We start from the raw sequence: 13,785 nt of genomic DNA on the forward strand, positions 1-13,785 counted from the left end.
TCTTATTGCAGGTTTTTGTTTTGAGCCAGGATATTTTGCGTGTTTCTGTGCTCACAACGTTATGTGCGCACTACCCTTGGAATATCATCAGCGAGCGTACCTAGCAGCTCATTCTAGTGAAACTAAGAAATAATCTATTTATAGCGAGTACGTTTAAAAGAAAATAATGAGGTCATTTGGAGTATGCTGCAGTTTGAAGTAGCTCGGCACCTGGCAGAGAATACATATGCGTTTTCTTCAGACTCTGCACTATCCATAACTTTTCCTTATAATACATTCTTGTGTTAAGTGAGAAAGGCTGTTTGTAAAACAATCCCCTGGCTGGTTCCAGTGTTGGGTGAAGCTGATCCTGTAATGGCATTTTGTTTTGAACAGTTGCTGTAGTTGAAGTTCCCTCATAAGGTAAGGTGGCACTGGGTCTGAAAGGAGGTCCAAATGCCACATTTATAATTAGACTGCCAATTCAGCACATTGTATCTATTGCTATACAGGGATATACTGCTGTGTCTGGTCCCTCAATAGACTGTATTCAGAATTAGCCAATTCAACTGCTTAAACTTTGGAGTCAAATTTAGAATAGGCAATGAGAGAAAGAAAGAAAGAAAACAATAATGCTTTCTCTTTTCCTCAGCTAGCTATTAAAAGCCAAAGAATATACGGAAACCGAATCAGGCACTGCACTTGGAATCAATGCACCAAGCGCAGCCCGGCCAGCCTCGCCTGCAAAACCGTTTTGAAGCGCCCTTCTCCGGGGGGAGGGGAAGGTGAGCCCCGGGCACCGCTCGGAGCGCCGCTCGCCAGGCCGCTTCCCGGGCTCCCGCGGCCGGGGGAGGTCGGGGGGGGGCCGGGGCCCGGCGGCGGCCCCAGCGGGGCGCAGCCCTGCCCCGGCGTCGCCGCGGGGCCGGCCCGGGTGTCCCGCTGCCGCTGGGCGGGCGGGCGGGCGGGCGGGGGCCCCCGGCTGCCCCGCCGCAGCGCCCCCGGAGCGGCTCGCCGCCGGCGGCAGCTCCCTCCCCTGGCGGGGGGAGGCCGGCCCTCCGCGCCCCCTTCCGCGCCCCGCGGAGCGCGGCGGCTGTCGGAAGGGCTCCCGCCCCCGGGGCGGGCGGGGGCAGCCGGAGCCCCGCGGGAAAGGAGCAGCCGCCGCCGGGGGACCCCGCGCCTCCCAGGGACGGCGGGCCGCGGGCTCCGGCTGCTGCCCCCTCCCCGCCTTGTCCCCGGATTTACGACGGTTCCTGGCTCATTGTCTTCTGTCATACTTTTTGTCTCGCTCACTCCGATTTCTCCGGCCTCCTCCCCTCGAACTTTAATTCATTCAGCGACGAGAATGTAGGAGGCCCTTTGGTCTGCAATCTCGCATCCTCTGCTAAACGCGCGATTTTCTCTGTCTTGGTTGCAGTTCGGTACCCTGCTTCAGTGCTGCTGGGAGACTTAGCTGGGCTGCCTTAAAGCTCACTTAGTTCCCTTTTCTGCTAGATCGTAGGGTGCAAAGTAGTGCCATGTGTATAACACATAGCATAAAGGGAGTGAGACAGATGGCTGTCTCTCCCTGCACATTACTGATTCTCTGCTGAACTTACGTAACTCTGCTTCATTTTTTCCTCCTCAGGTTTACACACTGGTGAAAGAGAGAAGAGAAAGTGGAGGCCACCAGTTTCCTTCGTAAGGCCACTGGTGCCTGACTTGTAGAAAATAATAACTGATGTCCAAAGTTAGTTGCCTTCACTTTGTCAATTTGATTTTGTTCACAAGTGGGAACTGCCAGTGCTTGTTCCCTAGCCAGTGGTTTTTAATATGTGGCCAGCAATTGTTAGTGGTCACTTCCAGCTGTACTTCTTTTGCTCAATGGGGAACAAAAATCCCTTCAGACATGTTTTTGCATCTTTGATCATATTTTTAGTTGAAAGGATCCATGTATCTGTGCATTTCTTAGAGGCCTTGGAATATCTTGTGGTAATAAAGGCCAGAGCTTTGCATGGTGATAGCAATACCAAATATATTTTTTTCTCAGTGAGCATTAGAAAGTTTCTTTAGTCATGACCTTATATCTGCTAAACACTGTAATCACCTTGGGAGATATCACTTCAGGAAGCATTTCCATTAATTTTTTACAGTTGGTTTGATTTCGCCCTTAAAAGTGTACAGATCACACTTAAAAGGCTTCCGTCAATTTATTTATTTATTTCACGGAACAAAAATTACTTTGGAAAGAGAAGCCACAATGCACGTTTGGTTATACCCCATACAATGGGGTGATGTATATTTCTTTTTCCATAGTGTGACTTTAAAGATCAGCGGGCTGGTTTGGCAGAGGTTGTGTGTAATGACTAACGTTTTAAAAGTTATGTAAATAGGGGTGTTTGTGTATATATAAGCTATGTCAACTGAAGTGATACAACGACATATTTTAAAAACATTTCAGTTAATATAGTAAATCACAGAGACAGAGCTTTGAAACACTTGTGCATGATGTCAGAACCTGCAAGGGAAGTACTGCTTTCTGATGTATTCAGTAGTTCATGTACAGCTTATTTGTCAAGTAGCAGCAAAACACAAAGTTGCACGGTTCAGGTTTGCACCTTAGTAAGTCGCTTTCCAGTCTCTTTCAGTGTCTTTTTCTGTAGTTTTTATTTACACTGATTTCTACTTTTTCCCTTAGGGAGAACAGCAAGAATGGGAACTTTAGGGGACTTGTTACCCAAACACAGAAACTGAATACCCTTTTACTTTATATGAGCTATTCAGAATTTTTTAGACACACGGTTCTCCTGCAGTATTTATTGGTGCATCATTACAGGCCACGACATCATATTGTGAAAAGAATAAAACATGGTAAAATGCTGGTATTGCTGAGGTTGCGTACTGGGCCAGTGTGATGTCTATATGAAATACGTGTGCATTTTTGTAGATGTAGTTCTGCGCGGGAGGGAGAGACCTGATAGACGTATTTGCTGGAAAGCAGCCGATTTCTACAGTGATAAAACCGGATAATTACATGTTCCCAAAGCCTTTTCAGCACAGAAGTAGGTGTTCTGTTAAAACATTATTCTGTGGCAACAACAAATATTTGTGACATCATTGTAAGAGATTTCCTGCCAATTTTTAGTTTACTGTCTTTCAGAAAGTCTAGAGTTCTTTGGCACTGGTGAAACTGCTACACATACCCATCGTATATTCAAGTATTCAGCGAAGTTTTAAATAATTCTCTTTCAATTAGGACAACAGAAACCTGAAAAATGGATTTTCTCTTAAAGAAACAAGAATCAGTACATAGACTTTTCTTTCCTTCTCTTGCATATTTTTAAACACTCATATCAGTTTTATGTTTACTATTTTGTCTCCTTAAATCAAGAAGAAAGAAAACAGTATCCCAAGTTTGAAAATCATTGCTTGGAAATTATTTTAATCAAATATTTCTTGAGCCTTGTGAATCAGAAAGAGTAATATATTATTAGATATATTGGTAAACTAGGTTAATCAGGGTCATTCATTTATAGTGGAGAATAAATATCTATCAATCGATGTTTTTTTGAAGTCAGGCAAAACATTCCATCGAGTTAATGTGTTCAAGGGTATCATATCAGGCACAGACAGGTACTAGAAGTGATAAAAAACAGATAACCTACAACAAAATGATTTACAGATGGGTCATTATCTTCTATAGAGAGGTTACGCAGATCATGTTCTTTATAAAAAGAGAATGTAATTCTATAGAGCTAGGAGAATTATCTAAATAGGTCTGGGTATTTAATGTTTTTTTCTGACTAACTGGCAGAATTTGTTAAAGCAAAATTTTTTATCCTTACAGGCAGCATATTAACGCAAGATATAGAACAGTACAGGGTTTGTACTTGAAGTATTCTTTATGTTTATTTTACCTGTTTGATAAAGTAAAGCTTAGGAAACATTTTGCTTCTTCCCATGTGAACTTTGAGGTGCGTAACTTTAAAATATGCACAAAAAATGTTATGTACAAATTTTTTAAAAAAAAACAACCCACAAAAAAAAGCTGGAAAGTTTGATGTTAGTGATTTATTAGATTTCAGAACCTATTTCATACAGCAAGTGCCTAAGTTGCATCTTCTCTATCGGTAGTAAGACAGGATGTCATTTAAATATATTTTCGTTCTTCTTGAGCTAGACAGAAAAGTGTACAGTCAATTGTTTCTCCAGTCGCTGGTAGACTGACATAAGGCAACAGGAAACTCTAAAACCTCAGAGGTGCAGTATTGATTTGATTCCTAACTGCAAATCCTTCATATCATTGCTCCAAATATCTAACTTTACACCAATATTACCCATTCCTTTTATAGTGACACCATGCTTAGTAAAAAACTTCTAAGCACTGAGGTCAGGTGTTGAGATTGGATTCTAGTTTATTTTTTATGAATCAGATAAAGATTTCTGTGCATGAGACCGTATGTGAAGATGAGAGAACAAGAACATTTCCATATCAAAGGCCATATATCTGAGGCTGCATAGTAATTAAAATGCAGTGGTTTGGACTCTGTGCACTAGCACTTACGCAGAGCGTTGTTGGGACCTTGTGCAGCATGCAGGCGGTTGTCTCTTGCATACTTCTAGAAATATACTTATAATTTTGTACAAACATTTATGCCAGTCCACACTTTTCTGTGGATAATTTGTATTTCATCCAAACCATTCAAAGTAGAAGTTATTTTTTGAGCAACCCCCTCATTATGGCTTTTGTGCATCAACTATTTTTATTCTGGTTGTTTGTATTTCCTCTTACCAGAATGATGGCTTGTTTATAGTCGTATTTTTTTTTGTGCATTTCTCTAAGACCCCTTCCATATACCACTGAAATTTTACTACTTGCTTGAAATATCTTGTATTAGAAACAAAAATGTTATTTTATTTTTAGGTTTATTGAAGATGATGTGATTCCTTACATACCATACTTTATGGCAAATTAAATGCATGTGCCGGAACATAATATTTTTAATGAAACAATATGTAGTTACTAAGTCCAACTTACTGTTACACAACATAAGGAGAATGAATACATTACTCCAAGGACCTGCCGATGTGGGAAAATTGGCATAAAATAGTGCAGGACGCTCCCTACTGGGATACTCTCTTCTGGAATAAATGTGACTCTAATTCCTGAGTAGATTGCCCTGGTGAGGAGCTGTTCTGGAAGGGCTGCTGTTGAATTGTTTACTTCATAAACTCTATTGGTCAGTATCCCAGTGTGGAGGAGGCAGCGAGTGCTGCAGATTTCCTCATTGCTCATAGATACTTGTTCTAGAGAGGCTCTATCCATTAATGCTCTAAAACTGACGAGGCGAAGCTTTTGGGAAGTCTTGATATTTAAACAGATGTTTGTACTGTGAAAGTCTTGTATTACGGCAATCTTGCAATCTCGCTTCATTTTGTCTAGTTTTAGGTTACAATTGGTGTGTGAATACATGAGTACTTTGAGCTAGAATATCACACTTTCAGAGATTGTTCTGCATGCTTTTTACATCTGTATTGTTGTGGATGGGCTTGTTAAACTGAGTTCCTGACCGTTTGTGGTTAGTAAAAACCCATGGTATTTTTTGCAGAAGTAGGGGGGTTAACCTCAGTGTCATGGCCTAATTCCAGCTAAGATAGGCTGTAGTTGCCCATCTACATTCTTCTTATAGTTTTAACTGGCTCAGTTAATCCTCACTTCCTTTCCTCAATGCGGTAGAGCAGCATGCTAAGGATATTCGCAGCATTTTACCTCGGAAGTACCAAATCCAGCTATTGAAGTAATAGGTGGAACTAGATAATGAATCACATTTTGGGAGCTTTCTGGAGAAGAGGGGTCCCGTATGCCTGACTGGCTGCTTCTTATTATTAGAATGAACGTTTTGAAGGATTTCATATATATGGTATTTGAATGTTGAGCTGTTTCAGAGGAATATTTTGATATAATTTGATATTTGACAGATTCTCAGCTGACATAAGCCAGTCTAACTCCATTTACTTAAGCAGAAGGGCGCCATTTTACTCTAGCCACAAGTGCATTCCTTAGGACAGGACGCAGTTCTGGATTCAATGGAAAGACCTTCCTGTGACTGTGCTGGGAGGGGGGTCACATGTGAAGGCCCTGTTTGCATTGGATTCATGGTAGAAAATAACTTGGTTTCAGCTCATGGCTTTAGGATGACACTAACAGGAAATAATCTCATGTGAACTACATATTCGATCAACTGTCTCTCCATGTCTCATCTTCCAGCAGGTCTTCTGGTATCGTACATACAGCATTTTGAAATTCTGACTGCTGAATTCGTGTAACTGTTGAGGCTGTGGCTGTGTGTTTTCTTTTTTTTTTTCTTTTTTTTTTTTTTTTCTTTCAGTCACATCTGATCTGCTGTGAGCAGATTATCTTCCTGCAGATCCTTTCATATTTTTCTTTTCCTGAGGGATTCATGTAGGCCACTGTAAGAATACACTTTAATCAACCTTTAGTGCAAGTATATGTAGAAGTGAACATGAACATTTTTTATGTACATAAGTAGACGTGTTTTGACATAATTTTAGTAGTGTTTTTGTTATGGTAATGCCTACAGTTGAGATTTGTATTCACCTCTGGTTTACATGCATAGGTTCTTACATTCTGCTATCTATGTCTATTCTCATTGCTTGCTCAAAAGGTCAAAGATGAATTTTAGGAAAACCCTTTCATGCTTTCTGGTTGCCTTCTGTAGGCTCTCATTCCTATTATACCACCTGTTCTTTCCACGTAGAAATCATGGTACCTGTGGTATTTCTCTTCGAAAATAACAATGGAATATTTTCATTTATTTCAAAACAAGTTATATATGATCAGCTTTTCATCTTGATTTCATGAGCTAGGTGGTCATCCCTACTGGTGTTGGGATGGGATGATGGCTACACAGGCTGTGAGAAGTAAGTTTACAGAAGTGTAGTGAGATGGAAAAATGTGAAACAGAAGAGATCAGGAAGGAAAGGTAATGCCATCTAATGTTCTAGAAAAAAGAGTAAGATAAATTATGTTCTCATTTCTGCTGAGCAGTAGTACAACAGGTCTTTTGTACTCATCTTAGTGGTGTTATTTATGTATTTTGACCACTCTCAGAATACCCCAAGTCACAAATCTGTCAGCATACCTGCCAGAGAAAAAAAAGGAATGTTACTATGCTAAAAGATCTGCTTAGATTTAAAGTACTGAGTGGGCAATCACTTTGCTGCCTTAAGGTGGAAGAATGTGCTAATATTGGCCGTTCTGGCATCGGGCTACTTTGGACTTGGAGAACAGATGCTATTAGCCTTTCTACTTTAAAGCTATATTGTTGCTCACTTTATTCTTCAAGAATGATCTACACATGTCGGGGATACGTTAGCTTATGTGTTATCATGCCTTTGGGCTTCTGCACCACAGGCATGATGCTCCTGAGTGATGGCATGGTTCAGGTAGCCCCCACTAGGTGCAACAATCCCTTTGACTTTTCACCCTTTGCTGCCTCTGTGTACAAACTCATATAGACACGGTGGAGTCAGTTCAGCTCACCTGCAATACTCAACCTAGGCTTCATGGGGCCATGTCTACAGAGTATTCAAGCAGTTAAGTGGGCCTTTGTTCCCTGCTTGGCAGGTCTTCCCTCAGCCTTCGGTGAAGGCCAAAAAAGTTTTGTTTTCTTTCCTTGCTTGTGTACATAGCCTTTCTGTGTGATTCCTTTTTCCCTCAGTGAGTGAAAACTCTCCTTATTATTTTAATCTTCACCATTGTCTCTAATAATGATTCAACCTGTAATGTTTATTTTAAGAATGTAACAAAAACTCTAATTAGCAACGGTGGTGGAGATGCACTGGCATGTATTTTAGTGCAGATATACTGCCATGCATTTTATGAGGTGAATGGGTGTGTCCACTAACAGTTGATTTGAAAACACCATTGCACAACACTCTGTGATGGAATGGGATCAAATTACAGACCCAGAGTCAAGACGATGGTATAAAAGTGAAAGTCTTTGAGTGCAGTGAGTGCTATATATAGTCTTTTCAGCGAAAGAGAAAATGTGGATAGGAGAGACAGGATAGTTGAGGGACCCAAGGAGTAATCACTGAGGATTAGCTGGAGTTTCTAATTTGTTAAGTCCTCCCTTGGACAGCTTGAATTCAATTTTTCACGACGTGAGTATATTGTATAACATGACCAAAAGCAAAAGGAACAGGAGGAAATTGATTTGGTGAATCGTATGTAAGGGTGATTTCTTATAGAAGTGCAGACTTCAAGGCATAGGCTGTTGCTGATTCTGCTTCTGATGTTCCCCACCCCACTCTGCCCCCAGTCAAAGTGGCACAGAAATGCACAGGATAACAAATAAACCAGTAACAGATAAATGCATCCCAAAATTGGTTTTGATTACTGCGCTTCTCTTATGGAAGACTTGCAGTAATTCAGCATGGGATGATTAGATAAAGGAGGTGAATGCTCGTTTCCCCTCATGCTGTCTAAGCGTGTCTCCCACATGATACTTCCTGTCTTTCACATATTGTCTCTTTAGTATCAATAGCAACTAGATGCAAATCAGCATGGCATCTGCTAGTTTGTTTTCAGCCGACCGGGCTAAACAGCAGATACGGAATTTATCGCCAGGAGGCTGTGACCTCATCACAGACAAGTGGCATTCCCACAAGCAGGTAATGAAGCACCCCTATTGAGAGTAGCTAAAGTCCAAATCCTCAGTAGAGTTATTACATATTCAGTTTAAACAGCGCTCCCAAACTTTAAAGCTCTCCCTCGATTTTTTTTTTTTAAAAATCCATTCACTGTTGTAGCTGGAACAGCAGCTGTTGCTGGTCTCTGCCGATGCCACACTTGCTGAATTGGGCCTTCTTGAAAGTGTGTGGGAGAAAAGAAGGGATGAAAAAACAAAGGGAGAGGAAGAGGAGGGGAAGGCGTCTGAAAGGACAAAGATGGGAGGGAAGAGTGAACGTGTTGAACTGAATAGTAACTGTAATGCTCTTATTGCTGTTGAACATGCATAGAGAGTATCTGTAGTCAGGCAATATTTGGTAATAGCTTCATACATTTAAATTATTAAAACGCCTCTATGTAGATGGTGTAATGTTGTCTTTTAAGAAGATAACATGTAGTGGTCAAAAAAATTCCCTTTGGTGTTTACCGTAGTCAAGACTGAACTCTTTATTCCTTTTCTGTTGCTTATCAAATCAAGTTGTTCACAGGAAATACTTCAGGACACAAGTTATCTGTCCTTGCTGTCTGAGAAAAAGTAGGCTTCTGGGGAAGCTTTGAGTGGATCAGCTTGGACATTTTTGTAGTTTTTAGCAAGTCTTGTATGTGTACATAAATATTATTTGTATGAACAGCCCCTGAATACTTAGCATGAATCTTAAACATTTTTGTGTTTTACTGATCCTTCTAACAACTGATTGATAGCAAATATTGTTGAAAGGCTTTACAGATTCTGAATGATCAGTATAAATTAGTAATCCCAATACACTTGCACACCAATTTGTGGTCTGAATGTGAAATGAAATTGCATTTTATATCTTTTTGATCTTGTTAGCGATGAAGGTTTGAGACTAGCTAAAAGCAAAGCAGGAATGAAATAGGTGCTTTAGAACCTGAAGTAGTTAGTTTCTGTGGATGGGAAGGGAGGGAGATACTTCAATGAGAGGAAATGAGAGGGGAAAAAGAAGAAAGGGGGTAGGGTGAGAAGCAAAGAGACTGAAAAAAACTTAGGATGTGTGGGGGCAGATCAGCATTAGTGGATGCAGCCTTTCAAGGCGTACTTAAAGACTTTATTCTCCTCTGTCACCTATTCTCTTCCACTTTCCAAGAAACTGAGGATGAGATATCAAAATCAGCATTTTGTTACTCACAATCAAATGGGATATTAATTGAGCTTAGAGTGGGAGTAATGACTGAACAGCTGTTGATAATGGGGACATATAACCTCCAGAAGTGGGAATACTGCATTATGTAAAAAGGAAAAATAATTTTCCTGTGTTCTCAGCTTTTCAGCTTTCTGGAAAGTTGTGCAGTTCTTGTACTTTTAGTGAGAGGTGTGGTTTGTTTGTATTTTTTTTTTTACTTACCTGTGATAGACAATCTTTTTAGAGGAACCTAGACCATGGCCTGCAGTCTTCCCGTTGCGCGTGTTAGGCTGGGCTGGGCTCAGAGCACCACGTTTAAAAAACTGAGATGCACGCTGGCCTGCTAGTTATGTCGTAGAGGTAAGAAATAGGGAACCAGTCCAAAAATACAAGAAATATGAAGCTTTATCATGAGAGGCATTGAGCCACTGAAACTTCCAGGGAAGAATCCATATATCCTCAGAGTCTCTCCTAAGCATGTCCAGGGTTAGTAAGATCATCTGTACTGTGGCTTGATTGGAATTCTTGAGCATGTAGAAATATGGCACAGTGCATGTCAGCTCTTTTTCTCAGTGAATGCTGTAGACCAGGATTCCCCCAGCAATGTTCTTCCTAGTTAAAGCTTCTAGATCGTGGCAGTTGACTGTCAGGTAATTTTAGGGTCACACTATTACTGGTTATGCATGTTCGCTGTTTCACTTCTGTGCCACAATGTAATATAGTTGTCCAAATGAGGCATAGCAGCCACTACACAAAACAGTATTCCACGATTTGTTATGAATCATGTTTCAGACGTGAAGGTACATGTGGTCCTTTTTATTCCCTTTAAGTTTCTCTGTGCAAATTCTCACTTGATTAATGTATCAGTATCTTACCAAGCTTTTTAAAAATTCAGATTCTAATAAAATGCCTTTACTTGTGTTTAAAAATATTTGGTATATCAGTGTTTTGCAATGAATAGGGCCCTGAAATAAAAAGGCAGAACATGAAACAAACAACCGCTTTTGCACACAGGTAAAAGGCTGTTTAACACTAGCCATTACTTGTTTGATGTAAGAAATGAATTTATTTGCATTTTGCTCTTTGCTATTTTGCTTGTCTGAAAGTGCACTTGGTGTCACACCAGTTTTCAAAGGTCACGCTTCAGCCTTGATCTCCTCGTGGTGAATTCCAGAGCTGTGGTAAAGGCAATCACTGGGTAAGAGATTCTCATTTGCCAGAAGTCACTGACAGCCACAGGCTGCCTGCCCGTTCTCTGGTGTTGGAGCCGTAATGAATATGATCAGATGTGTGAAGAGCAGTTTGCCTCTTATCACAATTTTTGTATTAAAATAAATAGCAATGATGAATTGGATAGCTGGCATTTATTCCCAATAATTCAGGCAATGATGATTCTTACAACTGAACTCAACAGCACATGTATTTTCTCAGCCAGAGGAGCTGATGGGCTTTGGTCCTTTTTCTGGGCCTATGGGAAATTATTTTTTTAATATTTTGTTTTGTTTTTGGCACCCAAACCAAAAGAAAATTCTGCAGTGGACCATTGGAATGGCTGCTGAGCCCTCATTCTTCCTACTTGTAGTTGTGGAAGAAGGATAATCTGAACTCATAATCTCTGAACGGTTCACATCTTTAGAATGAAGTTCAGAGTTACTGGCTAAGGCAGGTAAAAAATTCATTTGCTTGAGCTCTTTCAGGTCCAGCTGATAACACTGAGGGTTCAGGAACTGGAAGATACCAAATACTCTGGTCCTAGTTCAGCAGGCTATGTAAGCACATGCCGAGCTTTAAAGCCCATGAGTAATCTCAGTGGGAATGAGACTATGTATGTGCTTAAAATTCAGCATGTAGTTAAGTACTTTGTTGGACTGGAGCCGACATGCTTAGCACTTTAGAGGACTGAATCCTTATTCACTAGTGGTGGTTTATATATTTTTTTGGCTATGAATTTCCTCACTGACCTGCTCCTTTGTTTAATGGTCAGCCTGCAACATAGGCAGGATTAAAAACTTCTGGGGCTTGTTTTGTCTAGAAGGCTATGGCTAATCTCCAGAGGGAATGGCTGATTTTACATAATTACTGATGCTAAATAAATATGTTCTTTATAATCAACTTATGTTTAATATCAAATTGCTAAGATTTTTGATCGAGACCAACATTTAACACAGATTTTATTTTTCCCTTTTTTTAGAACTATGTTGTTTATATGCAGAAATTAATAATTCCTGTCTACAATTAGTATATCAAGTTCTGAAGATAAATTATTTTTGTTTATAATGACTTTTTCTGTTTCCAAGTTCTCTCTGCTTTCTACCAGCTTTTTTTCTTCATTCTGGAAGAGTGTTCTTCAGGCAATAATTAGCGGTGGGCTTTATCTGAACTCAGATCTCTAGGCAGTTCTGTCAGATATTTGGTCTCCACTCAAAATGTCTTGGCCACGTAAGGTAATGGTTCTAATTGTTTTCTTCCTTCTCTCACCTGTTCTGCTACAAAGCGTAATCCTGGCACTACCTCAATGGTGTTAGAATGACAGAAGCCAGAGAATCTTTTTCTGTTACTGTATGATTATTCCTAATTATATTATTTTAATTTTTACCCACATATTTGTCCATTATTCTCTCTAAATTCATGACCAAGTGTCATAAAAGATCAACTGAACACACTGAATTAAAAAAAAAACCAACCCAGGAAAATCCTAGATGTCTCAGGCAAAGGTAGTGGATGCAATTTCTTCTCAGCAGGACCAAACCTTGTTTTTTTGAAACCAGTGAGGAAAGAGAATTTCTTTGTCTCTGTAACAGTTCTTGCTTGCTTCCACTAAGATGGAATAGGGGTACAGTTAAGCGCTATCTTAAATCTTGACTCTTTGCCTTTCTTTTTATGCTCCATCTTTAAAATAGCTGAGGTAGAATATATATAGATTAGAGCGTAGATGGGCATGTTGTTGCACGTCTAGCTGGAGGGACAGAAGAAATCATACGTTTAGCTCTTCTTTCCTGCCTCTTAGCTGAGGTGCAGTAAATGACTGTGTGAAAGCTTCAAATGTAATGTCACTGTGTGGCAAAGGGAGTTAGCTGAACCCACAGCTCAAACCATGTAATGTCTAAGTGGAGGGACAGTAAGTTCTAGCAGGGAGAGCAGTGGCTTCTTAAACAATTCTAGCTGCATTCATAAGAGGAGGAACAATATGTGCCTTTCATGCAGCTCAGGGAGCGGTGGGCGCCGGTACTTAGGGTGCTGAATGGGGAGGTAGTAGAACTTGGCATTACCTATTGTTTTGATGCTGCCTCAGACCATGATTACAAATATGTTACTTTACTCAGTGTCCTTCTTTCCTCTTGTGTAATCTACTTAGATTACAAGGTGTAAAGAATGTCTCTAACTCAGTGTTTGTACTGTGGGTATCGTATTTAAGTATGTTTTGGGAACAAATGGTAAGAGTTGCAAATATATGAGCAGATAGTTTTTAATGCTGCTGTATGGATGTGTGCTCTGAATCCACAAGAAGAATCTCATTTCCAATGCAGTGTCGGTAAGGTCCGACATGATTAAAACACTACAAATTATTTTTTGCCAACTACCAGAGATTCATTGAAGGAGGATGCTGAAGCATAGGTACTTTTAAAAACATTTATCACTTCATGAGTTTTAAAATTAGATGGTCCAAGAATGCTTTTGAGAAATTTTAATGAAGAAAACGTTCCCAGTTCTGTGTACTACCAAATACATCAAAAATTGTGCCACTGACATTTTTATCTTAATCTGAGTTCAATTTTCTGTTAATGACAACTGGTTTTTTTTTTTTTTTGCATTTCTACTATTATTCTAAAGGTTCATTCAGCTTGACAGTTGTAGGATTAAGCTTTACAAACAAAAGGATAATATATCCTATGTTTACAAGTTAGCCAGAGGCCAGGTTTTATAAACTTTAAA

General features: G+C 40.1%; 1 protein-coding gene across 7 annotated transcripts in view; it reads left to right on the forward strand.

Moving 5' to 3' along the window:
* SOX6 (SRY-box transcription factor 6) overlaps positions 1-13,785 on the forward strand; it is a 379,848-nt gene that overhangs the window by 7,314 nt on the left and 358,749 nt on the right. The window lies entirely within an intron of this gene.

The sequence above is a fragment of the Phalacrocorax aristotelis genome, chromosome 5 (genome assembly GCF_949628215.1).
Source record: "Phalacrocorax aristotelis chromosome 5, bGulAri2.1, whole genome shotgun sequence".
NCBI lineage: Eukaryota > Metazoa > Chordata > Aves > Suliformes > Phalacrocoracidae > Phalacrocorax > Phalacrocorax aristotelis.